General features: G+C 47.5%; 1 pseudogene; it reads left to right on the top strand.

Annotated features, from left to right (window-relative positions):
* The first annotated feature begins 2,962 nt into the window (after window positions 1–2,962).
* LOC138514705 (zinc finger and BTB domain-containing protein 26-like) overlaps window positions 2,963–24,079 on the top strand; it is a 61,454-nt pseudogene continuing 40,337 nt past the window's right edge.

The following is a 24,079-nucleotide window of genomic DNA, read 5'->3' as shown; positions in this document are numbered from 1 at the left end:
CAACACACCCTCACGCCTCTCCCCCCCAACTCCCCAACACACCCTCAACCCCCTTCCTCTCCCCCCCAACTCCCCAACAGTAGTCCCATGGTGTCCATCTACGCCTTATGTGGCAGGTATGCAAGTTACTCCACGCTCCCGGGGCCTGGGGGAGCCATGTCTCGGCGGCACTGGGAACGGAGTGAACGATGCAGTGGGCTCGTCCGGGTTGAGTGACTGGTCGAGGGGGTGTCCTCATGCTGAGCTGGCTGAGAAGGACGCGCAGCCTCAAGGGCATCAGCAATGCATCCGAGGACTTCACATAGGCGGTTTGTGCTGTCCGTCACCACCTGCCGCATTGCCCTTAGTTCCTCCCACCACTCCTCCCTGCCCTTGCGATTGTCTTGCATCACCTCAGTGATGAGGGCAGTGAGCTGCGCTGCATGCTGTGCATCAGCTGATGGGGTGTCGTCCCTTCAGGGGATTGGGCTTCCATGCCCTGACAGGGCTTCGGCTGGGAGTCTGGGCACAGGATTGGCCTGTTCCTGTGCTTCTCCACGGGCACATCGGCCAGGTGTGTCTGGCTCCCCTGAGTCGCTGCATGACACCTGTGGGCAGTTGCTGGCCTCTGGGGTGTGGACGTCTGGGTATGTGTCCTCCTCTGCCGCTCCACAGGTGGACAAGGGGCAGTCCACGGTTTCCAGGGGGGCCGTGCCTGCCACCTCCCCAGCGATGCTGCACTCCTCGGACCTTGGTGTTGACAATGTACCTGCCGCCAATGCAGGGAGGGGTGGGGGTGGTGCACCCTCCATGGTCCTTGCAGGAGCCTGTGGAGGTGTGTCCTTCCTGGCTGGGATGCGGCGGACCCTGCCTTTGCCCTTGGAGGTGGTGGGACCGCTGGTCTCGTGGTCCTCGCTGTCATGCTCACTGCCTGTGGGGGTAGAAGAGAGGGACGGCATGAGTGATGATTTGAGACGTAACTTACATTCATAGCTACATTCACATATTCAGTCATTTGGGGTTTATGGGCATTTGGGTATGCAACAGCACTACATTCTATTTATGGGTGTGATATGTCTGCAGGTGTCGGTGTCACTCATCCTGGCCGGGAACCGTGCAGTCTGACTCGCACACTGGCCACACCAGCTGCACAGTGTGCATCATGGGATGTGCTAGTTCGTGCACTATGTGTGATGTGCATTATGCCCTTGCACTTGGAACTTGCTTGGGTCGTAGTTGGTTCGGCATGTTTTTAATGGGGGGGAGGGCACCATGCCGTGATTCCTTGGCCGGGCCTTGGGAGTGTATATCATGGAACTGGAATTGGCAGTGTTGACTTTGGACATTCACCTCCATCAGCGGACGACGGTGCCCCACACTCCATGCTGCCGACGCCTTCTATTGATTCCTGTCCGATCGGGCCGGCACACGTCTCCTCCCATGGCATCAGTTTCATGGGGGAACTTGGGCCCCTTCCGGTCTCCTGTGCCTGGCTGCGGTTTGCAGAGAGGATGCTCTGCACCCTCAGCCGCAGGTCGTCCCACCGCTTGCGGCAGTCCTTGAGGGTGCGGGGTGTGGTGCCGACTGCACTCACCCTCTGGACCACTAGTGCCCAGATGTTCTTCTTCCGGAGCACCGGCTCTCTGCGCATGTCCCCGCTGAACACGATGTCAGCGTGCTCCTCAAGGGTGTCATCCATGATCTGCAATTTGTCTGGGCTGAATCGCTGTTTGCGGAGCTGGTCTGCTGTCTTCTTGGGTACTTTTGGCATTCCTGCTGATTCTGATGGCCTTTTCCAGGGTCCAAAATGCTCCCAGGGGTGCTGCCTGTTGAGGATGGCAATGGATTGTGTTTTTAAAGATGGCCACGGCGCTCCTTCCCGTTCCTGTGCGTTGATGATATTTCCGGTTCCGTTGTTTAACGGTGGCCGTAATTTACGGCCACCGTTATTTACGGACATTGCTGTTTCCACTTTGTTCTATGACGGTATTGTTAAGTACGGTGCACTTCATGCCGGTAAGTGCTTTTTCGGGCCCTTTTGCGGCATGGCGCTAGGTACTTTACCGGCATGGCGCAAAGCTTGTGCCCACAAAGTTGTAATAGGCCGCAATTAGCTGTCTGTTACCAGATCGGACACGTTGTTTGCTCCATGCCGGTAAAGCCGGGTACTTACCTCCAACCTCGGAATGACCCCCATTGCCACTGCTAGAACTATCATTGGGGGTCATTCCAAGTTTGGAGGTAAGTAACTGCCCTTACCATCATGGAGCAAATACCGTGTCCGTGTAGGCAACAGCTCGCTAATAGAGGGCTATTACGACATCGCAGGCACGAGCTTTGCGCCATGCCGGTAAGGGCATTACCGCCATGCCGTAAAAGGCCCAAAAAAGGCCCTTAGCGGCATCATGTAAAGCGCAGATTGCACTACCGGCATTAATCAATGCGGCATTAGCGGTGACCGCTAATAACGGTCACCGTAAATAAGCGGAACCTGAAAATAGCGTCATCGCACAGGAACGCGAAGGAGCACGGCGGCCATCTTTAAAAACACAATCTATTGCCATTCTCAGCAGCCAGGACCTGTAGGATACTGCTGTGTGTGAAATCCTAAACACTACAACACCACAATGCCCAAGGCTGTGAAGAAAGGCGCCTCCCCCCAGCGCAAGGAGCTTTAATGAAGATGAATTGACCATGCTAGCGGAGATCGTGGAAGAAAATGCAGATGCCGTTTTGCCCAGAATCTCAAGAGGGAGGCCATAATCCGTAAGAAGGAGATCTGGGCACTAGTGGCGCAAAAAGTAAGCGCGGTCGGTAACAACCCCTGCACAATAAAGGACTGCAGGAAGAGGTGGGATGACTTGCGCCTGCGAGTCCGCAATATCCTGCTGGCCAACAGGAGCCAGGCCATGTCAACTGGTGGAGGAGCAAGCTCCCCCTGAAGATGCCGCGGTGGGAGGACATATGTGCAAGCCTGATCGGCATGGAGGCCATAGAAGTGGTTGGAGACATGGATTGTGGTGCCACGACGTTGGCGGATGCAGGTGAGTGTCCTAAGAAAACACTGTAATGCAGAGTCTGATGAAAGTCAACCAATATGTCTGTCCAAAGAGGCAAGCCATGGCCCAATACACACACATTCCCAGCAAAGTGTGGCCCCGACTTATGCCTGCATCACCCAATTATACAAATGTATGCATGATGCCTATCAAACCATTACTCATGCCGTCCCTCTCTTCGACCCCCACAGACTCAGACCATGACAGCGAGGGGCAAGACTCACCCCCACAGCCAACCACACCCCGGAAGAGGGCCTGGGATGAGGCCAACAGGCCTTAACACAAGGCCTGCCATACACCACTAAGGAAACCACCTCAAGATGACACGGCACTGGTGCCACCAAGGGCCGTCGAGACGGAAGCCGCAACCGCTGTCACACTGCCACAGGACACAGCTGAAGCTCCAAACTCAGCAGAGTCCAGTTCAGTCGGGGAGGCAGCAGCCACAGCACCCCTGGCTGGGGAGGAGGCGCAGGAAGAGGTGTGGGTGCCAGTGGAGGATGAATCCTCCGAACTGCCCCACACACCAAGCCCAGCACCATCCCCCCAGATCACATCTTCAGAGTCTGACCACGCCACCACCCCGCAACAGTCTGGGGGGGGAGTATAACAAAGGGGCCACGAGTCCCATAGTGGAGCCCATTGAAGTCGAACATGACGCCCAATCACCCTACACCTTCACAGGTGTACTGGCAGGGTCACAGCGGCATGAGGAGCTGACTGCCCTTGTGCGTCAATCTGTGAATGACAAAGCCCAATCAAGGCGGGAGTGGCATGGAAACACTGCCTCTCTGGGCAAGATAATTGCTGATAACACCGTCTCCCTTGGCAAGATCTTTGCAGATAATACAAGTAGACTGTGTGACGAGGTATCCGCCCTGCGGGAGGTCCTCAGCCGGATCACTGATGCTATGGAGGCTGAACATACAGCACCCCAGATGGAGCAGGCAGCCACACCATCCTCCTCCAGCTCAACACAGACCAGCCCACTGCGCAGGTTGGCGCGCACCCTGCGCCACCCGGACATGCCGCCACCAGGTGCAGGGAGTGGCAGGAAGAAGACTGTGAAGCCTGATGAAGGTAATGGATACTTGTTTGGACATGTGTGGGGGAGTTTTGGGGGGAATGGGAGGGGTGTAAGGGTATGTTGGGGAGTTATGGGGGGAAGGGGGGAGGGTGTGTTGGGGAGTTTTGGGGGGAGGTGGAGGGGGTGAGGGTGGTGGGGGGTTGGTGCACATTCTTCTTCATTGTAAATTTCAATACACCCATTGTGTAAAAAAAACATCTTGAGTGGACATTCGTCATTGTGCATGTGTCATTTATTCATATACAGTGCATAGTGTACATGTACTCCCACACCCAGTGCCCTCTGTCAAAATATCATGTCACCCTCTGCAGCCATTTGTGTCAGAAATACTGTGCTACTACTGAATGATGCACATCACGACCCTCCTGTGCATCGGCACTGCGATGATGCGCAGCCACATTTTCTTCATCCACTTCATCATCACCAGGTGGTAGCAGTTCAATGTCAGGGGGCAGGGGCACGTTTTGTCAGATACACACATTGTGCAGCATTGCACATGCCATGATGATCTTGGCCACCTTCTCAGGCCTGTAGAGGAGTGGCCCACCCGACCGGCTAAGGCAGCTTAATCGTGCCTTCAACATGCCAGAGGTCTGCTCAATGACCACATGGGTAAGGGTGTGGGAACGATTGTAGTCCTCCTCGTGCCTGTTCTGTGGGTTGCGGAAAGGGGTGAGGAGCCACGGCTTCAAGTGATAGCCACTGTCACCTGCATGGGAGGCAAAAAAAGGGACATGTCATTTGAATCATGATGGACAGCTCTACTAGTCACACATGCCTGCAGATTATCGTTGGTCACATGCACATGTCCCTGGTTGTATGCATGATATTTTCAAGCCCTCATTGTGTCCTGTGCCATTGGCTAATGGTGTGGGCTGCATCTTCAAGATGATACACGGTGTGCACCGCCGTCTTGTTGTACATGCATTGTGTATGCATACAGCTGTGTTTGTGTCTAATTTGTGATGTGTTGTCTTCTGTAGGAATAGCTGGCTTGGAGCTTTGGCAGTAGGCTCTGCAATGTTAGGCATTCAGTGCTGATTTCTGCCATGGTGACATGCTGCATTACTGTGGTTGTGGCGGCCCTGTGACATACAGTGGATTCCCTTGGTGTTTTGGTTCAATGCACTCCCATGAATGCTTTTCCTGTGTGGTGATTTGATGGAGACAGCAACATAGTGCATATTCACTGCATGTTGCTGGATAGTGTTGCGGAAGGTGAGGTCCGCTGATGAGTGGTGCACGTTTATTGGGATGTAGGGGGGTTTGCTGTTTGTCATGTTGTGATAGGTGTCGACCTTACATCTGTCCTATGGGATTTGGATGTCATGTTCTGTTTGGGATGCTTTGGGGCACAGTGTTTAGTGATGTGCACATCATGCTGTCACATCAACATTGACACCATGGTGGTGTGTGCATCTCTTCCCCCATATTCCTGTCATGTAACTGACCAAGTAGCCAGGCACGTCGTCCAGCATGTCGCTCCATGTAGCGTGGTAGCGTGGAGTTTCGCAGGACCATAGAGTCATGAGTTGATCCGGGATATCGGGCACAACAATGTGTTATGATCTTGCTGGCGTCACATACCATCTGCACATTGATGGAGTGGTATTGCTTGCAGTTGCGGTACACCACCTCCATGGCATGCGGGACCACCAACTCCATGTGAGTGCAGTCGAGGGCACCTATGCAATTTGCCATGCCTGTCAGTGCATGGAATCCAACTTTGGTATCAAGTATCTCCTGGGTAGTCCGTGGTAGGGATATGTAGTCCCTTGTATGCTTGAGGAGGGCATCCAGCACTTAGTTAAGAATGCTAGAAAATAAGGGTTATGATATGCCATTGTTAAGGGACTTCAATTCAGCACTCCAACTAAGTCAATGCCTGGTCTGGGATGCCCAAGGGAAGCCCTTATTTATATATTTTTATGACAAGTTCATGGATCTGGATGATAAACCCTTGTATAAAGCCCCTCTGTTTGAATCCCCCTGACCTCACTGAGCCAAGAAGTAGGTTTGTTTTGCAAATTAACAGATTTATTTGAAAATTAAACAATATATATATATATATATATATATATATATCACACTTTTATAAATAGATTCATATTTGATAGCACACTTATGAATATGACAGTGATCGACAATGGATAATATTACACTAGCACGCTTTTGTAATCACTTAGGAGTCGGTTTAGAAAGGATAAGGTAGCTGAGAATACTTTTATGGTTTCAAGGAAATGCAGTGATGGAAAAGAATGCAACACAGGAATAACCTTGATATGATTTCAACAAAAGACAATGTAATCACTTTTCCCCTTTTGGCAATTCACTCCCCCCCCCTATGCAGTATAAAGAGGTGGAAGGAGAGCACACAGTTTCAGGAATACAATCAAAATGCAATTCAATATTCAATTCCCCCCAGCAAGCTTAGAGCAACAGGGATGATTTTAAAACACAGGCAGAAATACTTTAAATGTGATTTGCAAAGAAGTGAAAATATGCTAAAAATGATTTCCCTATAGGAGATTCAGAGTAGGTGACAGCTACTTTGAATTAGTTCAGGTCAACACTAGCAATGATTCATGAGGGATTATCAGGTTGAAAACGAATTTCAGCAATGCAAAGCAAAAGACAGCTATTTTTAACAGGTGAAGAAGTTTCAGCTAGTTTTGCAATTCGCAGCACTTTTTCCCAATGCGTCGAGCGTGATTACGGAAAAGGTATAAGGAATAGAAAGTGGGTTCGTTGGAAAGCCTTGGTTCTTAGTGTTAAAAGGAAAGTTAAATCTCGCTTCTAGCACATACGGTTCAAGAGATACGGAGGATTTTGTGAAGGTAGTTTCTCGAAATTAAAGTAAACTTCAGAATTACAAAATTACACTTTTACAGGTTTAATCAGAGAATAGACAAGCGATTTCTATGATGCAGTTCTGGACAGGTTAAAATGGTTTGAATGAGATTATTTTACACTAAGAGATTGGTTCTGGCACAGTTTTCAGGATACTCCCTCCTAGTCTTGGAAGGAATGGGCCTCAGTCACAGATCTGGTCAACAGGTTTAGCTGCGGTTCTCTCGCCACAGACGGTCTCTGGTACCGGTTCTACTCACAGCCATCTGGGTCAGCTCTGCTCTGCTGGTCTGGATCTCTGGTTCTGGCAAAAGTTCTTGGCACTGCACAGCGGTCTGGTCTGGATACAGCACTGCTTTCTGGGTTCTGGCATAGGGTTCTAGCCAGAATCAAACAGTACAGCCCGGCTGTTGAAGAGTAAGGTTGCAAAAGATTTTGAGGCCTGCTGAAAAAAGGATTCAGCTGGTGGTTCAGGCCCCTCTACTACAAGTTCTGGAGTCTGGATTCTAAGTTCTGGATGGTCCTTCTTGATATTGTGTGGTCCGGCACAGTGATTCGCAAGAATTCAGGTGAAGTGGAAAAATGAGTGTGTCCTGCCTGGATTTCAGTGGGTCCTTTAATTGTCTTTAGAAAGTGGGTGGGTACGTGGGCATAACTAAGCCTGCCCCTCACAACTTATCATTGGCCAAGTTCTCCTCTCTCCCTTGATTGGGGGAAGGAAATTGAGTGTCATCATGATGAGGTCAGTTTATTGGTCAGATGATCCTCACCTTGTCAATTTGCACACAAATCTATTTTTGATCCAAATACATATTTCCCAGATGCACAAGTTGTTGAAAATACATGTACACATGATGGATGAATAAGGACAGGTCTCTGATCAAGCCCGATGTTCCTGCGAGCTTGGGTTCAGAAATGACAACATTTTGCGCTTTTTAGTAGCTTTTGCAACATTGTTTTTTTCTCAAAATTTACACAGAGGTACACCCCTTCTCTCAGCACATTACAATAAGTTTTCAATTCTCCAGTGTAAGCACAGTGTCTGCAATATTAATAAATAGCGGGGTTCAGCCTCAGAACATCGTACGAAGTCCTAACACCTCTTGAAATGTGCACAGAAAATCACAGGAATCATGATATTAATTATATATTTTTGACACTTTCGTACTATGAATTATCCATCTTTTTAAAATTATGCTCTGGCCCAGATGGGTGTGGTTTAGGTTCCAAAGCACATGGGGGGATTTCTGTCTGTCCCCGCCTCCAGCTCAGGTGGCTCCCAGAAGCATTGCTCCTCCCAGTTTCTTCCAAGAGGAAGCCATTTACGCCCCCCCCCCTAATTTAACATTTGCCTGAGCCAAGGAAAGCTCACTGTTCTGTTTCCTGCAGCCCCAGGTACCCCACCCCTAATACAATCAGAGAGGTGTGGTCTCCTTTTGGTGGTGCAGCAGAAGGGAGGCCAGGCCTGGGAATGCAGTTGCTGGGCAAGTTTCCACTCCTGTCGGGGGTAGTTGTCAGGCAGAATTCAATCTCTTTAAGCCAGGCTTCAGCTAAATGTCACTTTTGTCCAGTTTTCTTCATTAAAATCAAACTTACAATTTTGACACATGCAGCTAGAACGCTGATTCTAAGTTCAAAACTATGACATTTAAACAGTTGCAACCTATGTGACACTCCAAAGTAAATCACTCATTTATTTTAAACATTTCGATTTTAGTGGCTTTAAGTCCAATTTCACTTGAGCTGCTGACATCCACAGCTCAGCCAGTTTTGTTATCAACATTATTTTAGGCTCTTCATCTTTCCAGATTTTGAATGCACACAAGACTTCATTCTGCCAGATGTCTGCTGGTGTTCAGTGAGATTTTTGAATATCTTGCAATGTTTGAAATAGGCATTTTGAGCTTGCATTTCAGAGAAACAAATGTGATTTCAAAGCGCTTTTTGAGCTAACAGGCACTGTTGTTTTTCCTTTGGCACCACGTTTCACTCATGGTGCTTCTGGCCCATCACGCTCGCCGGTGGGTGGGTGGCAGGTCAGGCGACCATTTTGGTGTGCGCAAAACTGTGCGGTTTTCCTGGATTCTGGATTTTCAGCCATCTTGGATTTTCTAAGCCCGCAGCAACAAATGTTGCAGCATAATAACTCAAATGTGGGTCAAGAAACCTGACACCATGCATGTGCCCCACTGTGTGCTGGTAGGTGCCTGTGGCAAGGAAGTGGAGCACCGACACTACCTTGAGTAGAGGGGGGATGGCGGTGCATATTTCAATGAGGCTGACATCGTCGTCATGTATCATGTCCACGATGGTTGTGATGGTGTCCATGTCCAGGCGGTACAGGGTGTGGATCTGCTCTGGGGTTAGGTTGAAAGGATTGGCTCTGATGCGAGGGATTGTGGGCTGCCTGCGTGGTACCGCTGGCTGCACTGGTGGGGCATGCTGGGCCTGTCTCACCCTCCTTCTCCTCCTGCGTCTCCTCTGTGGTGCCTGCTGTTGCTCTTGTTGTTGTTGCTGGTGTTGCAATGCAAGCATGTCCTCCAGCTCCAGTATTGCTACTACTATTGGAATCATCTTGGTGTGGGAAGGGGTGTGGTGTGTGGGTGTGCTCTTTTTGTACTGGCCCAGACTCCATTGCCTCCGCCTGTGCTGATTGTGTGCATCTGTGGCAGTTGGGAAAGCTGCATATAGCATTTTACGGTTGGCTTGAGATACCGGTATTACCGGCATGCCGATATGCTCTATTAGCGCCTTCATGATGCCGGTATTTGCTTGTCCGCCTGACTTGTGATTTCCTCCCATTAGCGGCATTCCGGTATTGCTGATATGATGGGCTGTGTGCCCGTGCCCATGCCGCTATTAGAGGCACCGTTATTAACGGTGCCGCTAATAGCGGGGTCTCAGGTCGGAATAGCCCGGAGCGGTAAGGGATTACCGGCATCGTTTTTACCTTAACTCCAACCTCGGAATGACCCCCATTGTGGCTTGCGTGTTCCCTATGTCTTTAAGTTACTGCCTGTTTCTCACAAGATGCTCTTTTTAGTAATGGTGCCCCCTTTTTGCGCCTACAGGAATTGCATATTTTAAGAGTTTCCAGAAGATTTAGTGGTACTCCTCTGTGCCAAGTTACCTGGGCCGCCTGGAGTCCCAGAGATTAGTGTCTATGGGCCTCATTACGAGGCGGACGGAATGGGTTTAATGGGGCCGGTAAAGCTGCCGGCACCGTTAAACCAATTCCGCCCTATTACGAGGTTCCCTTGCGGGACCCACTCTGGATGTCTGGTTAGACCAGACATCCCTTGCGGGTCCCGCGAGGGGACCAGGGAGCTAACAACGGGCCCGTTGTTAGCTCCCTTCCCATTCCCATTGAGCCCTATGGGGGGCTCGAATGCGAATGAGGAAGGTCTGGGTCCGGGTTCCCTGAATGGGGAAATACCGGACCCTCCAAAGTCGGAATGGCCCAGTATTTCCACAATCACGGACCACGGACCCAGAACCGAGTTTGGAGGCAGCCATGCCCTTATTAAGAACATCTTGAACATCTTATTAATGGCATGGCTGCCTCCAAACTCGTAATGAGGCCCTATGACTCGTGTGGAGGTGCTGCCTTGCTTTACCATCTATTCATCAGTAAGGCTGCTTTTCTGCATTGTAACATATTGCCTGGTATATATGGGAGGAGAATCGTATTGAGAAGTGCCTTCTATTTGTTCCATGGTACCTGCTATTAAGTTCTTAGTGGACAATTCATAAAAATGAAAAAGGTCAGATGCAACTAATTAATGTAAGACCTTTTTGAAGTGCAACCCACAAGTATCCTAAGGTGAGTATACTAAGGAAACAGCGTCCTGAAGCGGGCAGATCCTCTATACAAGGATGGAAATAGTAGTGAAGTGACCTACAGAGAACAGATGCCCTGAAGGTAGTGGCAGCGAGAAAGTCCGGGGCTGGGAAAGCATTGCCCTGACGGAACACACAGGGATCAATGAACCTCCCCTCTGCATTTACTTAGGGCCCAGTCCAGCAACATCCAAGCAAGTGAGCTGGTTCCCTCCTGAACCATAGAGCCAGGCCACAATCATTAACCAGCGCGGCATGAACCGACGGGCAGGCACGCATGCTGTTATGTCAGAAGGAATGCTGTAGGGTCATGGCATAAACGCTGATCAGACACACGGCTGTGGTCCACACAGTAGTGCTGGAGGGATGTTTGAGCTTGGATACTGGCATGGCTCTGGAGGGCTTCCTTCATGTAGTTTAGCCCAGGCCAGTGAATCACAGACAGGGAGCAATTTAAGAGCTAACTGCCCCATGTGCATTGTTCCTGTTAACATGACTTTTTATACCTGTCTATAGGGGAGTGGGACATGAACAGGAAACCACATCAGATTGAAGAATATACAACAACATATGGGACATCCTATATGAACACTCCGAGCAGGAAAGCATTGTGAAGTAGTTGCCCCACCTGCGTGTCTGGGATAGAGGTATCCAGCTGATGTGCCCCAGATATAATCGAAACCCAAAATGAAGTGATACTGGCACACCATATGCCGCACCCAAACACATTGGCCTCCTTACACATTCTTCGATGTACAAGAAATGAAAATGAAATGAATCAACAGGAGACCCCTCAACTGGTGGTCGGAGAGATGTTGGAAGCTGCCACCATTCACTTACTACTAGAGGAAATCAAACTAATGAGGAGTTATATCAGCACCTAAATGGCAGAGCAGAGCAGGAGAATGGATAAGATGTAGGACAAAATTAAGACAGTGGAAAAAAACAGCTCTCAGTGGAATTAAATTAGATGAAATTTGATGCTAGAATGCAAGATCTGGAAAACAAAGATGCAGATGTAGCCCTGAAGGTTGACGACTTAGAGAATAGAGAGAGGAGATTCAATATTAGGTTAATGGATATACAGGAAACGCAGGGCAGGGTGAATCTGTGGCCTCCCATGGATGGTCAGTAAAAGGCATTGTAATGGCCCTCCTGGAAAGTTCTGGCGTTCCCAAAGTAGCCTTTTAGAGAATACATAGTGGCGGTGGCCACTCAAACGGTCTGAAAGACCAAAGAAATATTGAGGCTTAGTACCACAAAATGAAATTCACCAATCACGGGTCGAAAGATACAAGTATCTTTATTTCTGTGCAGAATTCAAAGCAAAAGAGATAGCTATCTGGCTTCCAACACCTCACAGTGTGTACCAGCAGACACAGTGAGGGGTGAGAGTGCTGGACATCTTAATGTGGGCTCTTTTATATATTTTCCCATTCATTGTCCAGCCCCTCTCCAAACTAATATTTTACATGCTAGGGTTCGTGCCCAGTTCACATGACAAATATGACAATACTTTTTAACAGATTTAACAAGTTTGCTTGTCCATGAAGATACAATGGCAGTATTGGGTCTCTGGCTGATAGTAAGCATAGTTTCAAGAAAGAACATACTATATTACAACCAAAGCACACGATTTGAGTTTGCTCTACATTGTTCCATTGTTGAGATGAGGATGAGACTTGTGAGCGCAGACAACACTTAGATTGCAGTTCATACAAGTCACAAGGTTGCTTTGCACAGAACAAACAGTCTGCTCTCAGTCATCCTAAATGTTGACACAACTCAAAGGTCGTTTGGCTCGGCTGTAGTTGAAAACACAGCCCACCATTTTAGGACACAAAGCAAGAGTTAAAATCAAAATGGCGGATGATTCTTGAAATGGCGGCAACGTTGATCAGAAATAGGACCATTTCAAACATGGGTTTCTGTGCAATGCGGATGGGCTTAGGCCAATATTCATATCAAGGCGGTATTATATGAATACAGTTTAACAGGTCCAAAGTCAGTCTTAGATAAATGTAATGATTTTATGTTGAAAGTGGACATTCTGACAAAGGCGAGAGAAAAAGGAGCCATAGAATGTGAAGGGTCTTGGTCTGAATGCATCAAGACGTGTCTGCACTGACTCTATTTAACAAAACGTCAAAGAATGCTGATCTCTGATGCAATGGCTTGGTGACCATGACACATGATATAGATGGTGTTATCCATTCTAAGTTTGAATCTGAACAGGAGAAGTATAAATAACATCTGCAGAAGAGGCAGAGGGTGCTCTAACACATCTAAGAGAGGACAGCCGGGAGCCAAGGTCAAGTGAGGTGAACATCACCCTGTGACCTATCGGCAGAGGCTTAAAGTTCCAACAAAAGGGCGGTCAACAGAACGATCCAGGAAATATGGCAAACTGAACCGCCAGTAGGGGTTTAGTTTCTCTCAATTGAGAATGATGGACACTGGTTTGTTGATGCAAGTGGCATGGAAGGACATTCATCCATAAGCTGTGTCATGTTAAATAAATCAGGACTTGAAAGGGAATTGTCGGTGTAACCTGTAGAGGATTCCCTAATGTATTGAATTGTTTAAATAGGATACATATTGTGGGGACAGATAAACAGGTAGTGATTTGGTCAAATAATGATATGTGTATAATTTCAATAGATCTGGGTTTACGTCTGATGTTGAACAAGCAATGGATCTGTAACACCACACTATTCAGGGATTCACCTTTCCAGTAATCCTTTAAGGTGGAAACTAGGACATTTCTAAAGATAAATGACACAGGAGAAATGCCAAAGCAGATAGTTTGGGAGGCACCAAATGTCACCTTCCCAGGCCTCTTGATTTCTGAAGGGGCAACAAAAAAAGGGTTAGGCTCTTGTGTAAAACCAAACTCAAACAGACAATAAGGGAAATGAAAGAGGCACTGAGAAGAGATCAGGCTTATTCAGAGGAAAAGCTAGAGGAAGTGATGGATATGAGACATGAGCTCAGGTACCTCTGGAGGGGCAAGCTCTTTCTCAGCTTAGATACCTAAAGCAAGGGTTTTATGAAAAAGGGGGCAACATCCATATGTTATTAGCGGCACATATTAGAGGACAGAGGGCAGACATGGCAGAACATAAAATAAGTGACCAATCCAGTGTAGTATTGTCTGATGGACATCTAGTCCAAAGATTCTGTCATTTGTATGCCAGATTATAAACTAGGGAAGGATGACCCAGCAAACTGGAGTTGACTTCTTATCTGGATGGAATCGCATTACACAAGCTATCTGTAGAAGAACTTATGTAGATGGATGCTCCAATCAAGGCAGTCGAAATACCTTTAGCAATCACTAAGTTAAAAGTAGGATCAGCACCAGACCCAAATGGGCTTACAACAACATTCTATAAAAGGCATGGAGTAGATCTAGTGCAATAGCTGTGTAAATTAATCCACAACATCCTAGAGGGTGAGGGTTTTCCACAATCTTTAATGTGGGAAAGAATAGTGATCATCCCTAAAGGGGGAAAGGATAGACTGGAATGTGAGTTTTATTGCGATATTCTTATTGAATGTGAATGCAAACATCTACACCAGTGTACTAGCAGAGAGACTTGGAGTTATTTTACCCAAACTGATGCACACTGATCAGGTTGGTTTTATCAGAGGCAGACACGTTTCTGATAATATTTAGAAAGCCCTAGATCGCATGGCCAGCCAGGGTTCTGAAGATGGGTAACCTCTCTTGGTGTCCCTGGATGCTGATGGGGCTTTTGACCGGGTCAAATAGCATTTTCTGGACACAGTGTTGCAAAAAGCATGTATAGTGTCACAATGGTTCACTGGAGTCAGGCAAAAGAAAAGTAAACTGCCCGCCAAGGTGGTGGTCAATGGTATATTATCAGAGGGATTTCACCTGGGATGGAGAATGAGGCAGGAATGTCCCCTCTTCCCACTGACATTCACCTTAACTTTAGAACCACTGGCAATTGCAAGGGAGGAACACATTTGAGGCCTGGTGAGGTATGGAGACTTTTTGTTGATGTTATTCTGGCTTACATATCGAGTCCAAGCACCTCTCTCCCCGCCTCTCTCCCCAAACTGATAGAGATCATTAAAAAAATACTGAACCCTGTCATGCTTTAAAATACATTTTAATAAGTCAGCAGTGCTACCTATAGTGGAGTACACATCTGAGATCGACCAACACATAGCTATCAACAAGCTGCAGATAGAGATGAAAGACCTAAAATATTTGGGCATCAACATCACGGGGGAAATAAGCCTGTATAATGCAAACTACCACACCTTATTGGATAAGATTAAGAAGGACTTACCACGATAGGCTGGGACAATGTTGTCATGGGCATGTCGTCTTACTACACTGAACATTAATGTCTTGCCCATACTATTATTGGTATTCCAAGTATTACCGATTGCTTTTTCAATGAAGCAAGGAAACATTTTATACACTTCCTATGGGGAGGGAAGAAATCATGCATAGCCTATTCAACACTGATAGTGCCCAAAGAGGAAGGCGGGATAGGTCTCCCAGATTTAAAGGAGTACTATAGAGCCGCATATTTCCGGATACTCGCAGACCATTTAAGGGAAAGTAAAGATAAACAATTGGTGGATCTGGAAAATATTACATGATGTCTCCTGCCACACTAGGTGAATGGCTGTGGTTGCCCCATAGATGACTACCAGCTTGAATATGAGCACACCCTATTCTAGCCACATTGTGCATTTGTGGAAAAAGCCAAAGGATATGGAAGGGGTGACGTCCTGGCCTTCGCCTCTTTGTTGTCTGTGGGCCCCCGATCAGAGATACAATTCACAAGCCACTCAGATATCAGCCCGACTATGAGCATTGACTGGTGAGAGCAGGACGGGTATGGTGGGAAGGGACATTTCTGACAAAGACAGAATTAGACGAGGTGTGGCATGGAAAACCTATGCCAACATTTATGTTTTTACAATTAAAAGGTGTCTTAACAGACCGATGTTGGGAGAGGGGTCCTTATCTCGAAACTATACAATTATTATGTTTAAACTTCTTTTTATTGCATTTAAAAGCAAAACATTGACAGCTTAGTAACATCACAGGAATCCAATGTCAAAATACTGTCAATCCAAACAGCAGCCCCGCCAGCATCTCCCAACCCCATCCTGCATCCCCCTAGTCCTTGGCCTGCACTGTCACCCCAGGCAGCTCCCCACTCATGGTGGGTCTTCAAGAGTATCTACTGACCTCGATAGCAAGTCATTCTGGTAGACCCCTCACATGGCCCTTCGCTTAGCAGCTGCTTGCAGAGTTAAAAATCATAACAGTATGCTATATCCCGCTACCAACTGCTCAGCTCTGGTGTGGGACCCCTCCCCCATGCCATCGCAAATCAGCGCATGGCCAAAACAAATAACATCCCTATAAACCGTCTCAGGGACCCCAGGACATTTCTTGTATTATTGCCCAGGTGTTGAACCATGGGGGACATCTCAACAGGTTCTCCCACTCTGTCGCCACTGGGGCACATTTCCAACCCAGGAGAAGGAAGGTGGCTGTTACCTGCGCGGACATGCAAGCATGGGTCCGGTACGCCCCTGTAGAATTTATGGAGCGATGCTGGTGCATAGTATGTTTGGTGCAGATATTTAAAGTGTAGCAATTTAAACCATCTATCATGGAACACTTGGCTGGTCTGCGAGCAACAATACTTCCACACATCATCCTTGATTACCTGCCCCAAGCACTTTTCCCACTTGAAGCATGCATCGACTGACCACCTCACTGATTTCTCAAGTATTTTAGCTACAGATCCAACGTCAGTTTACTCTCCCCCCTCCGCTTCTATGGAGTGGTGCAGTGCCATGATTCCAGCAAAGAGTCCCCTCAGCATGTTTCGGGTCCAGGAAGTAAAGAGATATATCCAGCACCATAGCATTCCCCAGCTCATTAAACCTGTCAAGGGATAGGAACTGACCATTTGGCAATAGGTCCTGAAACCTAGTTAGGCCTACTTTACCTGTGCATTGTTCATAAATCTTCTCAGCCGTCAAAGGAACCCCAGGTATGTGGGTGATGTATGCAATTCATTGTTAATGACAGGGCATACGTGTACCAGACGTATTAAGTTGCTAAGGCTAGAGACATGGGTATACAAGCAGATGAAGACCCCTGGCCAGCCATTTATAGGAAGGTATGGTCGTCGTTGATTGCAACTCAATATAAAATGAACAATTACAGATTACAGCAATGATGGCAATTTACCCCATATTGGTTGGCCAAGATATATATGGCAGTGAGTTTGTTATGTTGGAGAGGGTGCAGAGGCACAGGTAACTATTGGCACATCTGCTGGGAATGTTTGCAGGCAAGAATGTTTTGGAAAGAGGCCCTAGCCTGGGTATAAGAAATAGATGGAATAGATAGGCCTGTACCCACAATGTTATTAGTATTTGGCCTAGAGGTAGTAGGGGGTAGGCATGTCGGATTGACCCAAATAGGAAGGAAACATCGAAGGAATGGATAACTAAGGACTTCGGAATATATGAGATGGAGAGTATGATGGCAATACTATCCAAAAGACACAATCATTAAGACTGGGAATGGCTTCATATCACAGAAAAGTTACAGCACGAGATAAGAAGATCGCAACTTGACTGTCCATCAGGACAGATAGATGGGTAGCAGAATTAAGGATTACTGTAGCAGTTGATGGAGACTTAATTTCACCATATGCATGCAAAGTCCTCAGGTAAATATGGGCATTCTTACTTGGAGAAATGGTGTTAGTTGACCTGGATACATGTTGCCCCCCAGTACAGGGGAACATGGGTGGAGGGAAGGAATGGGGAGAGGGGAATGGCGAAAAATGGAGCCTATTAAACTAGTCAACTGAAGATGATCGCAAGATGATCGCTTTGACTTTGTTAAAGATGTCAAATGCTTATTGCATAAAGGCCTCGTGAAACCAAGTCAATACCAAATTGTATTTTGTTTTTGTTGCTCCTGGAAAATTCAGTGAAGAGTACATTTAAATCTTCCTCAACCTTAACGTCCCTAATAAAGTACAAGTCATCAAATATTTGGTCCTGTCTCGTTTGAACCACTCCAACAGTGGTAATCCTGTAACTACAAAAATGCTTTGTCAACTCTCTGCAGAGGGTGCAGAAGGCAGCAGCCTGCTTACTAATGAAAGTAAGGCTGCATGAATACCTTTCCCCAGCCATGTGGGCCTTTCCCTGGTTGCCTTTGTAGAGTGGAATGAATTTCAAGAAATTAGTCAAGCTATTGTGCATGGCCATCAGAGCGTAGCGTGACTTAGGGACTTTGGGCCTCATTTTAACATTGCGGGTATCCAGGTGGTAGAGCTGCCAGGATACCGGCAAATGTTACCAAAACAGGAGGCTGATTCATTCCCCTGAATGCTTCCATGCTCTGGAAAACTCTCACTGTCACATTGATGGTCATGCAGGGCAACTAACAGTTCAAGAAAGCCCTTTAGACACATCTACATGAGTACCTAGCTGTCTTTCCCCTGTGAATTGGAAGATGTGTAATTGCGAGAGCGTATCCTTCAGTGACAGGCATCACTGAAGGACAAGCTCTTAGGTATCAGTGTGCTTACCCAAATCTCCAACATAACATACTATAACACAACATAACAATTTAGCACAGAAAAACACGCGATAGGAAAACACAGCAAAACAACAAAACATAGCACAACCTAGCACAAAACATCACAGCGCAACATAGCACAACATAACATAGCGTAACATATCACACTGAAGCATTGCGCATTGTGAACCGTGTTTTTGTGTGTGGGTATTATGTATTTGGGTCTGCCTTACATTCATAACCATTATTTCCTGCCTGTACCCATATATCCACTCTCTCTATGTTCTTCTATGTATATCCAATAGAAGTCTTTCCATCTTAATGTATCCATACTATTGTATCCTATTATTTTATCCCATAATATTTACATATATCTGCAAACAGTGGCCCTACAGATATTTTAGACAACAACTTCAATGTCCCCTAACCATTTACTTTGCTAGATAAATATGGTGGGAGTTGTAGCACAGAACATCTGGAGAGTCAAATGTTGTAACCCCCACACATGCTCCATTGCTTTGCTGATAGGTCTGCATTATGTACAATCTAGCATATACATATATACATAAAGTTCTGCTATGGAGAATTATGATTTGGTGCTATGTAGATATGGTGTTTCTAATGGACTAGCAGTACCCTTTTCAAAATTACCTTTACATTGTCAAAAAGAAAGTCTCTCACAAGGATTTGCCTCTGGAGAAGGGCGCTCAGCCAATCAGTTGGCTGTAAACATGTGCAGATTCAGCCTGTGAGCAGCTGCATTCTCCCTACCACCTGGGCGCCTCCACCAGATGTCACCTTTTTCCCCCTCATCCACTGCATCTCCCCCACTTCTGCTACCTCCTCCATATCTCATACCCCTTTTACCCAACCGCATGCCCCTACTCAACTTACCTCCCCCTGGTTGCTATAGTCCCTCTTCGTCCATGCTGCTATCATAGAAATAGAAAGAGTATTACGTTCCTTTTTCTATTTCCTATGGCTGTGGCATCTATGTTTTTATGTGAGATTGGGAACATGCAATATACATGCAGCCCAACTACCATACAAACATGCATTGCTGATGCCAACAGTTTGGGCTTTGGGCTTTTGTGTAGGCATGGGAAAGGCACTTGCCAGATATTGCCGTAGTGGTATAAACTCTATTGGAGCACCTGGAGACTACCTCTGGGTGGTAGCAGTGCACGGTATAAGTCAACATAACATAACATAACATTTATGGCGCAGGTGCACAATGGTGACGGAAGTGGAAAGGTTAGAAGTTAACCGAAAATGGAAGCGTTTCCACTCAACTCAGTCACTTTACGAAATGAGACAGACGGGCGAACACGCAAGAAGCAGCTCTTGTGAGGTAAGCGAGTGCAATATGCACAGTAAAAGCTCTTGCGCCCTCAACGGCTAGCTCACTGACACAAATGTGTTTATTTATTTGTTCTTCTGCTGTTCTTTAGCTAGCTTTTGTAGAGCCGAGGAGGTGCATTTAAGCCACTGCGCATTTCAGCTGCAGTACCGCTCCTGAACCGGCAGACTGCTGCCAAAAGGATATGCCGCTTTTCCGTGCCGCTAAAATTCAATTTATGAGAAGTTTCTCGGCATTCTCTTTCTCCGGCACTTAATTAGTGATAGGATGGTATATTGATTTAGTATTTTATTTCTTTCGCGCTCGTACACAAGTGTTTCAGAGCGCGACAAGGCAAGGGAGGGGAACAGGGGAGAACAAAACAGCGCTCTTACTAGGCCCAGCGACATTGAGAACGCGCAAGTGCATGGGGGAGGGGGAAAGTGCATGGAAGGGGGGAGAAGTGGAAAGTGCGAAGCACAGGAGAAACAGATAAATAGCAATAAATAAATAATAAAGACAACAAAAAGTGGTAGTGCAGCCAGCAATTTGCAAGTGCTAGGTTTAAGGCAGCAGACAGGGTAGGTCTGATAAGTGCAGGAAGAAAAAGGGGGTGCTGTATGGGTGCAGATACAGCCCCCAGTGCAAGGGGTGGTCCGGAGACAGTGCGGGAGGGTGGCGGGGTGAGCAGGTACCTAGGCCCGGAGGACAGAGGGTGGCTAGGTGCACGGTACCAAGAGAGAACAGATCAGCAGGGTAGAGGGTGAGCGAATGCAGAAGAAAAGAGGAAGGTCTTGAGGTGCTTCCGGAACCAGAGATGGTTCTCCTCAAGTATTAGAGTGGCAGGGAGGCTGCTCCAGAGGGTGACCCCAGCCAAAGACAAAGGTCTACCCCTAGCTCCTTTCTTTGAAAAACGACTGACCCTGAGAGAGCTAGAGGTAGAGGAGCGAAGAGCTCGAGAGGGGAGGTATATGCAGAGGGATAGCTCAAGGTATTTTGGACCCAGGTCCCAGAAAGCCTTGTGGACAATGCAGAAGGTTTTGAATTTAATCATTGCATCCACTGGGAGATATGATCGCAGGGCTTGAGGCCAAGGAAAAGTCTTGCAGTCCTGTTCTGGATTAGTTGCAGAGGGGGGAGAGTAGAGGCAGGTAGATTTAGAAAGAGGCTGTTACAATACTCCAACCTAAAGAGAACCAGAGCTTGAGAGACAGTGAGCTTCTGGGGGAAGGAGAGGAAAGGCAGAATACCTCTGAGGAGGTGCAGTAGGAAGTTTGACTTTTTAGGTACATCAGAGATGTGGGCAGAAAAGCAAAGGGTGGAGTCGAAGATGACCCAAAGGTTCTTAGCCTCACAGGTGGGAGTAGGCGGAGGGCCAAGGGAGGCCGGCCACAGAGTGACAGGAAAGGAAGGGGAAGGTGTGCCGATGAGGAGGATCTTCTTCTTACTGGCATTCATGCAGAGATTGTTGGCAGCACACCAATCCTGAATAGCAGACAGACAATCAGAGATGAGAGAAGAAGAGGTGGCCAAGGGAAGCATGACAATGAGTTGAGTGTCATCAGCAAAGCACTGAAAATTGAAGCAGAAAACGGCAATGCGATGGGGAAGAGTTGCCAGGTATTGCTTGAAAAGCCAGGGTTGGAGGTTAGACCGCTGGGGAACACCGCATTTAGAAAGGGAGATAGAGGAAAGGAAGGACCCAAGTTGGACTTGGGAGGGTCGATCATAGAGGAAAGAAATCAGCCAGACCAGAGCATGATCAGTGATACGCAGGTTGTCATGGAGATGGTTGATCAGGATGGTATGGTTGACCATGTTGAAAGCAGAAGAGAAATAGAGTAGGATGAGGACAGAGGGGATGTTAGCGTCAAGGTTGGAGAGCAGATCTTCACGGATGTTCAGGAGAGCAGTCAACCAACAGAGTCAGAGTGAAGTTTAAGCTGCAAGATGGGCAGCATTTCCAGGAGTTTGCCGAGGAAAGTAGTGATGGAGATCGGGCAATAGTTTGCCGGGCAAGACAGGTCAGCTGTGGGTTTCTTGAGGAGAGGGTGCACAAGAGAGTGCTTCAGAGGGAGGGGAAGGCTCTGGAGGCAAATGATAGGTTGTATAAATCGGCCAAGGCAGGAGAAAGGGTGTCAATGTTGTCTTTGATGGTTTTGAAGGAACAGGGAATAACCTGTTTTGGCGAGGCTTTCATAGATCAGACTTCTCTAGAGAGGTTGTCAGAGGAGAATATAGGAAAGGACGAGAAAGAGGGTGGGAGTGGCTGCAGGACGGCAAGAGTTCACAGGAGAGGGGAGAAAAGGGGGAGGGGATGAGAGGGTGGACAGGATGTCCTTGGTTTTTGAGATGAAGTGAGAGGCAAGGGCCGTGCAAAGGGCCTGGGAGGTGACAGGAAAGGTAGACACTGCAGCAGGATTGGCCAGCTCTTTCTAGATTTTGAAGAGTTTGGCCGAGTTGTTAAATGCTGCACAGGCACAGGCTTGGATGTGGGCTCTCTTCTTAGTATGGATAGAGAGTCGGTATTGCCTTTGGAGCAGGCAGGAAGCCAGTTTGTCAGAGGATGAACAAGAAGCTCTCCATTTCCTCTCAGCCACCTTGCACTTATGTTTAAGGGTAGCTAGGTAAGAGTCGTACCAAGAATTGCACTTGGTTTTGGGCTTCAAACGGATCTTCATGACAGATGCAAGAGCATCAAGAGTATCAGAGATAGAAGAGTAGAGCATGAAAAGGACTGTGTCAGGATATGAGTCAGCCAGAGGCGGAGGTCGGGAGAAGGTGGCAGAGAAAGCCTCAAATGACACATGCTTCCTGGACCGGATGTCTGAGAAAGTAGGTGGTAATGTTGTGATTAGTTTGGCCTGGGGGAAGAGAGGGAGAGATGAGAGGAGAGGAGGAAGGGGTCACTCCAGGGGGGAGGAGTGGTCAGAGGGATGGAGAGAGGGAGGTCAGAGGGGATCAAGACATCAAGCGTGTGCCCTGCAGAGTGAGTCAGGCCAGAGGGGAGGAGAGAAAGGGAGAGGGCATCGCAGAGGTCATGGATGAATACAGAAGAGCAACAAGGAGAGTCTAGATGCATATTGAGGTCACCAAGAAGGAGGAGTTGAGTGGTGCAGACAAGACATTTGAAAGAGGAGTATGTCTGTGTGGGAATGATAGAGGCAGGAATCCTCTCAGGTAAGATTAGGGCTACACACCCTCCAGACCGGGTGGATCTGGGTGCGGAGAGGATCATGTAGCCGTCAGGGAGGTGAGTGTCAAAGCTTGTGACAGAGCTGGCCATGAACCATGTCTCGGTGAGACCAAGGACATCGAGGTCAAGTTCTTAAAAGAGGTGGCAGATGTCAGAGGAGTGTTTGGCAGCAGAGCCAGAGTGGCAAGATGAAGGAGGTTGCCAGCCTTAAAGGCCTTCCGGGGAGGTGTACAAATCAGAGGTATGCCTTGTGGAGGTGATGAAGGAGCCTGAGAGGGAGCAGAAGAGGAGGGAAGAGAGGGCAAGGTAGCCAAAGGGGCCGGGGGCGTTGAGGGGACAGCAGGAGATGAAGGAAAATTGATGAGGCGAGGGATGCGCCTATCAAAGAGGAGGAGATTGGCCTTACGGCATTGGACCATGATCGTGCCATTTAGGTAGACAATAATGATGACCTTAGAGGAGTCGAAAGGACCCATGAGGGCTTCCGAGCGGGTGCCACCATTATTGGGAGAGGAGGAAAAAAGACAGAGCACAGAGATCATATGAAGAGTCAATAGATCTGGCGAAGGAACAACAAAGAGGATGTCAGTGAGGGTCTGTCTCGAGGAAGCACTGGAATAGGTGTCAGCAATAGGGAGACCAGGGTTGGAGGCCAATATATCCTTTTTGAACTTCTTCCTACCAGACTTAGTGAGAAGGGAGGGATAGTCGATGGAGAAGCAGTTGGAGAAGATAGGAGAAACAGAAAGTGCCATGGGCGTGGTAGCGAGAGAGGAGGGGAGACGCATGGGGGGCTAAGAAGGAACAAGTGGAACGGTGAAGTCACTGGGCCAGCAGGTTACAAGAAAAGCATGCAGTACAGGTAAAGGGAAAAGTAAGTTTGCAAAACACAGCTAGATTTGATTCTAAACTAAAATGCAAAAAAAACAGCTAGATTTAACTTTTAACTAAAATGCAAAATACAGCTATATTTGCTTCTTAATCAAAATGCAAAACACAGCTAGACTTGACACTTAACCAAAATGCAAAACACAGATAGATTTGACTTTTAACTAAAATGCAAAGCACAGCTAGATTTTACTCTTAACCGAAACGCAAACCACAGCTAGATTTGACTCTTAAC

The sequence above is a fragment of the Ambystoma mexicanum genome, chromosome 12 (assembly GCF_040938575.1).
Source record: "Ambystoma mexicanum isolate Mex_15411 chromosome 12, UKY_AmexF1_1, whole genome shotgun sequence".
Classification (NCBI taxonomy): Eukaryota; Metazoa; Chordata; class Amphibia; order Caudata; family Ambystomatidae; genus Ambystoma; species Ambystoma mexicanum.
Note: the sequence above shows the minus strand (reverse complement) of the source record. Positions and strands in the feature narration are given on the sequence as shown.